This window comes from Patiria miniata, unplaced genomic scaffold, assembly GCF_015706575.1.
Source record: "Patiria miniata isolate m_02_andy unplaced genomic scaffold, ASM1570657v1 HiC_scaffold_14, whole genome shotgun sequence".
Classification (NCBI taxonomy): domain Eukaryota; kingdom Metazoa; phylum Echinodermata; class Asteroidea; order Valvatida; family Asterinidae; genus Patiria; species Patiria miniata.
Genome location: NW_024037052.1, coordinates 673,766 through 681,853, shown reverse-complemented (window position 1 = coordinate 681,853; position 8,088 = coordinate 673,766). Strand labels below are relative to the sequence as shown.

Sequence of the window (8,088 nt, the reverse complement as noted above, 5' to 3'; positions counted from 1 at the left end):
ATAGAAGCCACAGTTGAGCCAATACCAGGCATGTATGCACGAGGGGGGGGGGGGGGGTAAAGACACCAGACCAACATATAATTGGGTAAGACTTGCAGTTTGACAAACTCAAGGAAGGGGGGGGGGGCTTGATTACATTAGTCTCTGGATGGCACTATTATGTCATTTTTATTCAGTTGAAGCATCATGGTTGCAGGTAATCTTTTAAAGGCAGTGGTGAAAGTAATAGATGAGCCAAATTACTTCACAAAAATATTCAGCAAAAATGTGGATTTTATTTCTTTGTGTGTGTGTGTGGGGGGGGGGGGGGCGGTTTGCATATGCAGACCTTGATGCCCCTACAAGCCTGTCTAGGTACCAACCTCATAAATATTGCCACATTGCCTATCCCTAATCTATACAATTCAATGTCATGAATGTCAACTGATCAATCTCATGAGCTTCAACTTGAAACAATGTACATAGACCTTCCCAAGACTAGACTGGGGCAACTACCATTGAGCTCTTAATTATACAAATATCAGCTGCTTCAAGTTGAGTGGTAAAACTAGCCTCCTGGGTAGTCCGAGGATCAAACGATCATGTTTACAGAGCCTCACTACGAATGTCTGATATATCCGAACATGCAAATTGTATGCGACCCCACGGGCCAGCCAATCAAAGTTGAGTTTAGATATGTTGACACTAGGGCTGGTTGACCTACGACAGTTGACCCATGTAAAGGGACATAACATGAAATAGCTAGATGGGCGTTTCGAGAAAAAAAAGTGTAGTAAAATTGTTGAACAAAATTGTAAGAAATCTATAAGTTTTAACTTCCTTTGACTTTTGGACCAAAAGTTTAGATTTTTTGACCGAAGAGGTATTTATGAATGGAAATAAATATGTGCTTGGCCGGTATTCTACACTTTGTTTAAGACCGGTTGAGTCTGGATGCTGATAACGACCCTTGCCTTTGGCTCCGGTCAGTATCATCATCCAGACTCCAAGCCGGTGTTGAACAGTGTTTAATATCGACCAACAAGCACACACATTTATTCCCTCATTGAAAAGATTACGATTTCAACTCGAGTCTTTTCTAGTTGAGTCTCAATGACAACTTAAATAATGGAGATATTAAACGCACAAGTGCAAGTCTCACATAATGTTATTTCACTCTTAGGGCCACTGGACATAACATACTAGTAGTACATACGTTACAGAATTCATATATTACATGTACATGCACTCTGTGAAAAGCAAGTCACAATGTGCAACATAAATTGTACCAGACAATAATTCAAACAATCACTCGTTCATTTTTAAAAAGCACATTGTTTGTACTCAGAACCTCTATCTTGACCGAAGAAAATAGACTTAAAACAACTAAATTACTGAACATAATCACAGCATCCATGCATGGGAAGTAGGATAATTTGTACAAAATATAACCATACATTGTTACAATAAACCACATCTATTCTCACAAAAACATGTGTACATTCATTAGTTTACAGTTTTCGCAGTTAGCAAAAGAATAACTTGGACTACTTTATTGCAACAATTGCAGTTTCTGTAGGACCATGTCAAATAAATAAAGCTACCAGCATAACTGAAATAAAGAATTCAACAAACGCTCCGCCCCCCCCCCCCATTTTCCCATTTCTTGTCTTAGGTCCTTTAGTATCAATGTTGACTTTTTCCATCTCAAATGTCTGAAAGCTCAGTTATTAATTCATAAATTGCACAATTTTGTAAAAGTAAATGAATATACATAAACAAGTAAAACCATACAATATTTAAACCTTTTTTTACATTTTGCATAGCAGAAATGATTTCTTTTAAACATAATTTACTGAAACCATTTCCCTATGTGATCACTTTTTTATATAATAAACATCATTTGAAATATATTGTCCAACACAATTAAACTAATAAAGACTTTAAGTATATCGTTTAAACAGGAGGCCTTTTTTTTTTATACAAACCAACATATTTGTCAATATGATTGATGTGTATAGCTAACCTACATTCCACCTGTATTTCTGATTAATGAAATTAATAACAAAAAAGTGATCATTTTATGATCTTTATATTTATCTTAAATGTTTGTGGCAAAGTTGCAAATCACAAGCTAGCAAAGTAAATATCAAACCCTACATCATGTGCCATATACGAAAACCAAACTATAACAGCACAGAAACTAGACACAACTTATCTCGGGATAGCTATACACAATAGGATACAAGCAAAACAATTCTAGCTTTCTCACTCAAAAAGTGCTGGACTTTAGCCCCTTCTTAAAAATATATACGTATATATATCATGGATATTAATGTCCTAAAGAAAAATCTACCTATACTATATTCTGAGTTGTTGAAAAAGTTGGGTTCAATGTGTTAATAACAGTGGTTCAACAGCAAAACTGAATGCGCTTAATACCACATTTTGACTGTTTACCGAGACACAAATGAACAATAGGATGGAAGCTTCCAAGAAGTTACATAAGTTAAATATGAACCAGAGTACGTGGATGTGCAGAAACCATGTCAGATGTTGACAATCATGCCGCATCAATCAAGCATGCAGGGACTTGTCTTGTTTTCCTTAAACTTTGCAAAAGCAAGAGAAGAAAACAACGCCCTTACTTGTTCATTGTTATAGTCATAAAGCAATGTGATTGGTCAGGTCAATGACAAAAATGTTTCAGATGTCACTGGGCATATGGAAGATGTTCATATAAAGCTAGAATAAATGCAGTAAGCAAAGCTTTGTCTTGCATAGATCAATGTGCACCTCCACATTCTCATGAGTCACACTTCATATGCCTTCTAGCAGTGTTGCAGTACTCATACTCATACTCCAGTACATTTCGTACTCATGGAAATGTACTTGACTACACCACTGCCTTTTAAGTACAATGTATGCTAATATTGACTGCAATGAGTGGTACAATCAAACGATACCATTGCAAGGTGATCCATACCATATTGTAAGTATATTCTCAAGGAAGAGTGGAGGGAAAATATAGCACTCCACGGATCACTAAGTGAAACTCTTTTTACTGTACCACACGTTAGAACAGTCAATATTTACTTTGTATAAACACCTCACCTACAGATACACCGGACAGCTGATTATATACTCCTAATGCAAGACAATATTTATTCAATTTGTGTGTACTGAAATTCACTTGTTATTGCACTTCTGCAATCTTCCCCTTGACAAAATGTTCACACTGGTGTTGCGCTATCAAGAAATGGTCTGCAAGAGCACCCACATCAACACAGACCTCCAGTTGCAGTGATGTAGTTCTTTAGTTGCTGTGCTTTTAGCACTTTGGGTCATGGACTAGTCTTTTGGACAATAGGCGGTAGTACAGTAACAACAAGTGAAGCTTAAAGCATTATTCATACTTGCATAGGTTTGTCTGGGAAGCAAAAGCAGCTACCCTGCACACACGGCACACGCATGAGGCACGTAAACCAGTCAGTGCTACCAGGACAGAAGTACCCCATAATTAGCTCTGAAACCCTGAGCTATGCAACAATTGCACATGCAAGTCGGGTTGCTAGTGGTACCACACTGCAACCTTCAAGAATGACAGTATATACGCATTTCATGGGAGGGATGTTCCATGGAATTCCAATGAATTTCTTCCAATGGAACTAACGAATTATGTATGGGTGTAACAGAACAAATACAACATGGTTCATTTCGGGTAAGTAGTGTATTACTTGTCCACGTTAGGAGGTATGGTAGTCCACATCAGCCCACCTTGGCACCAGTGATTTCACACTACCTCCTCTCACTCAGTGTAACTTGCCACTACTATTTCTCTGATCATGTTGCAATTTGTACAATACCATCAGCTGACACAATCTATGGGTGAGATGTTTAAGAGACTGGGCTCATGAAGAGCCAGTGCACATGCCTGAGGCTTAATGGCTTGTTACACCAGCGTGGAATTGACCACATCATGAGTCCGAGGTGTCGATATTGCCTGCGGTGCTGAAGGTCTAAGGTAGGTTGGGTGACTTTGTTGCGTCGTGTGCTGAAGACTGAACTGACGGGGTTGCTGCCGGTGCGGTTCTTTCTGGGGAGGGGCATTAATTGTGGCGTTGATTTCCAGGGTCTGTGTACAGGCAGAAATGCAAAGAAAATTATTGTTAAAAAGATTACTTTTTGTTCCAAAATTTCATATTGCAATTCTCAGGCAATTGGGCATGTTTCCAAGTGCATAAACAAAACCTGGAAATGTACATGTACATGCATTTTAATAGCATTCAGGTAAAATGCAACAACATTTTCCACATGAAATCCTCTGTATTACAAAAATACATGACCAATGCACAAACACAAAAACACGTATTTCAAGAAGCAATTAGGAAGAAACTACATTACTGCCATAGAGCTACACTGAATTACTAGAGTGCTGACTCGATGTACAAAGTGATGGCTGATGGGCGCATCCATGTTTGTGCACAAACCTATGGAAAACTCAAACTTTTGTACGGCTATTTGTATCTGCGTCTGTATTCCATACAGGTGTGCTATCAAAGCCGATACACTCAAACTGAAATGCACAGTAAATTGAGTGTTTCATTTGCTCTGCGAAAATGTGTGCGCATATCTGCTGCAGCTGATTTTTGCCGTGACGTTTTTTAACCGTCATAATGCGCTTAACTTGCTTGCGTACATGTATGTAGCACTTGCACGTTGCATTTAGAGTACACTTTCAAAATGCAATCCATCTAATTTCATTATGTTCTACAAACACGAACGTGAATTCAAAATGGCTGTGAGCAAGATGGTATAAAGTATCTCCATCCCAAGCTGGAGATATGATCCCAATTTCAGACCAAAGACCCAGGCAGGGGTAGCTTCCACCGCCGGTGACACAAGTTGCACCTCCCCCTTACCCCCCCCCCACCCCTTCCCTCCCCGATAGACGTCACACGGAAAAAAGGTTACAGTTACTTAACAAAAACTTCGATGAAAACCGGCGTCTTCTCTCTTCGCAGCATTCAAAAGCTCCCTGTGGCAGAAAAAAGAGCAAGTATACATTGTAAATTCAATATCCCAATTTTCTGACATCACGTCCTGTCATCAAACCTCCAATACATTTCCATTTTATCAACAAGTACTGTATGTCCAACTTGCCATCTCAAACTCCAAAGATATACCCCAAGGTCTACCTCCACGTTAAAATCCAGCAAGCCCATTCAAATGCAAGGAAGCGCATCAAAACAGAGACGTTTTGCAAGGAGAAACATTACTCATTTACCTGTGGGAGATGAATGCTGCACTTGGACGACCTTACTTCTGTGCCCTTCATCTTCAATCTGCACACACAGAAAAGAGAAAACTGGGAAGAAACAAAAAGTGTTAGTGAAATGTCAAAACTCTGCATCTTTGAAATTCAACGAAGACGAACGGAACTGAAACAAGGGGTGAACACAGTGGGCCCGGACAAATAGGGAGACGAAACAGACAGACATGAACAGAACGCAACAAAACAGCTGGCAACAAGGGCGGATCCAGAACACAATTTTTGGGGGGTACCAAAAAAAAATTTGGTCCCCCCCACCAAAAAAGTGAGTCTCAAAAAATTACGGCGTGGGGTTCGGGGCCGTTAGGGCCCCGAAAATTCTGGATATAGATGCTCTGTGGTGGACTCTAGAAAATCTGACCACTTAACCATATCCCATACTTTTTTTAGGAAAAAAGAGTGTACTCATTGCTGCCTTTATTCCATGTCACAGAAAAAAAAAAAAAGTTTCGTTTTGGGGGGGGCCATGGCCCCCTTGGCCCCACTGGATCCGCCCTGGCCGGCAACCCACCACACACACTTTCACAACGGTCGTCCTGGGGCTAAGACCTGCAAAGAGGACATATCTCCATCCCAAGCTGGAGATATGATCCCAATTTCAGACCAAAGACCCAGGCAGGGGTAGCTTCCACCGCCGGTGACACAAGTTTCACCTCCCCTTACCCCCCCCCCCTTCCCTCCCCGATAGACGTCACACGGAAAAAAGGTTACAGTTACTTAACAAAAACTTCGATGAAAACCGGCGTCTTCTCTCTTCGCAGCATTCAAAAGCTCCCTGTGGCAGAAAAAAAGAGCAAGTATACATTGTAAATTCAATATCCAATTTTCTGACATCACGTCCTGTCATCAAACCTCCAATACATTTCCATTTTATCAACAAGTACTGTATGTCCAACTTGCCATCTCAAACTCCAAAGATATACCCCAAGGTCTACCTCCACGTTAAAATCCAGCAAGCCCATTCAAATGCAAGGAAGCGCATCAAAACAGAGACGTTTTGCAAGGAGAAACATTACTCATTTACCTGTGGGAGATGAATGCTGCACTTGGACGACCTTACTTCTGTGCCCTTCATCTTCAATCTGCACACACAGAAAAGAGAAAACTGGGAAGAAACAAAAAGTGTTAGTGAAATGTCAAAACTCTGCATCTTTGAACATTCAACGAAGACGAACGGAACTGAAACAAGGGGTGAACACAGTGGGCCCGGACAAATAGGGAGACGAAACAGACAGACATGAACAGAACGCAACAAAACAGCCGGCAACCCACCACACACACTTTCACAACGGTCGTCCTGGGGCTAAGACCTGCAAAGAGGACATATCTCCATCCCAAGCTGGAGATATGATCCCAATTTCAGACCAAAGACCCAGGCAGGGGTAGCTTCCACCGCCGGTGACACAAGTTTCACCTCCCCCTTCCCCCCCCTTCCCTCCCCGATAGACGTCACACGGAAAAAAGGTTACAGTTACTTAACAAAAACTTCGATGAAAACCGGCGTCTTCTCTCTTCGCAGCATTCAAAAGCTCCCTGTGGCAGAAAAAAAGAGCAAGTATACATTGTAAATTCAATATCCCAATTTTCTGACATCACGTCCTGTCATCAAACCTCCAATACATTTCCATTTTATCAACAAGTACTGTATGTCCAACTTGCCATCTCAAACTCCAAAGATATACCCAAGGTCTACCTCCACGTTAAAATCCAGCAAGCCCATTCAAATGCAAGGAAGCGCATCAAAACAGAGACGTTTTGCAAGGAGAAACATTACTCATTTACCCTGGGAGGAGATGAATGCTGCACTTGGACGACTTACTTCTGTGCCCTTCATCTTCAATCTGCACACACAGAAAAGAGAAAACTGGGAAGAAACAAAAAGTGTTAGTGAAATGTCAAAACTCTGCATCTTTGAACATTCAACGAAGACGAACGGAACTGAAACAAGGGGGGGTGAACACAGTGGGCCCGGACAAATAGGGAGACGAAACAGACAGACATGAACAGAACGCAACAAAACAGCCGGCAACCCACCACACACACTTTCACAACGGTCGTCCTGGGGGCTAAGACCTGCAAAGAGGACATATCTCCATCCCAAGCTGGAGATATGATCCCAATTTCAGACCAAAGACCCAGGCAGGGGTAGCTTCCACCGCCGGTGACACAAGTTTCACCTCCCCTTACCCCCCCCTTCCCTCCCCGATAGACGTCACACGGAAAAAGGTTACAGTTACTTACAAAAACTTCGATGAAAACCGGCGTCTTCTCTCTTCGCAGCATTCAAAAGCTCCCTGTGGCAGAAAAAAAGAGCAAGTATACATTGTAAATTCAATATCCAAATTTTCTGACATCACGTCCTGTCATCAAACCTCCAATACATTTCCATTTTATCAACAAGTACTGTATGTCCAACTTGCCATCTCAAACTCCAAAGATATACCCCAAGGTCTACCTCCACGTTAAAATCCAGCAAGCCCATTCAAATGCAAGGAAGCGCATCAAAACAGAGACGTTTTGCAAGGAGAAACATTACTCATTTACCTGTGGGAGATGAATGCTGCACTTGGACGACCTTACTTCTGTGCCCTTCATCTTCAATCTGCACACACAGAAAAGAGAAAACTGGAAGAAACAAAAAGTGTTAGTGAAATGTCAAAACTCTGCATCTTTGAAAATTCAACGAAGACGAACGGAACTGAACAAGGGGGTGAACACAGTGGGCCCGGACAAATAGGGAGACGAAACAGACAGACATGAACAGAACGCAACACAAA

General features: G+C 41.3%; 1 long non-coding RNA gene across 1 annotated transcript; it reads right to left on the bottom strand.

Annotated features, from left to right (window-relative positions):
• Nucleotides 1-1,129: 1,129 nt before the first annotated feature.
• LOC119721839 lies at nt 1,130-6,845 on the bottom strand. The gene is made up of 2 exons (XR_005270312.1): nt 6,787-6,845; nt 1,130-4,114 (listed from the first exon to the last, which is right to left on the bottom strand). It is a non-coding gene; the product is annotated as an uncharacterized LOC119721839 (long non-coding RNA).
• Nucleotides 6,846-8,088: the final 1,243 nt, after the last annotated feature.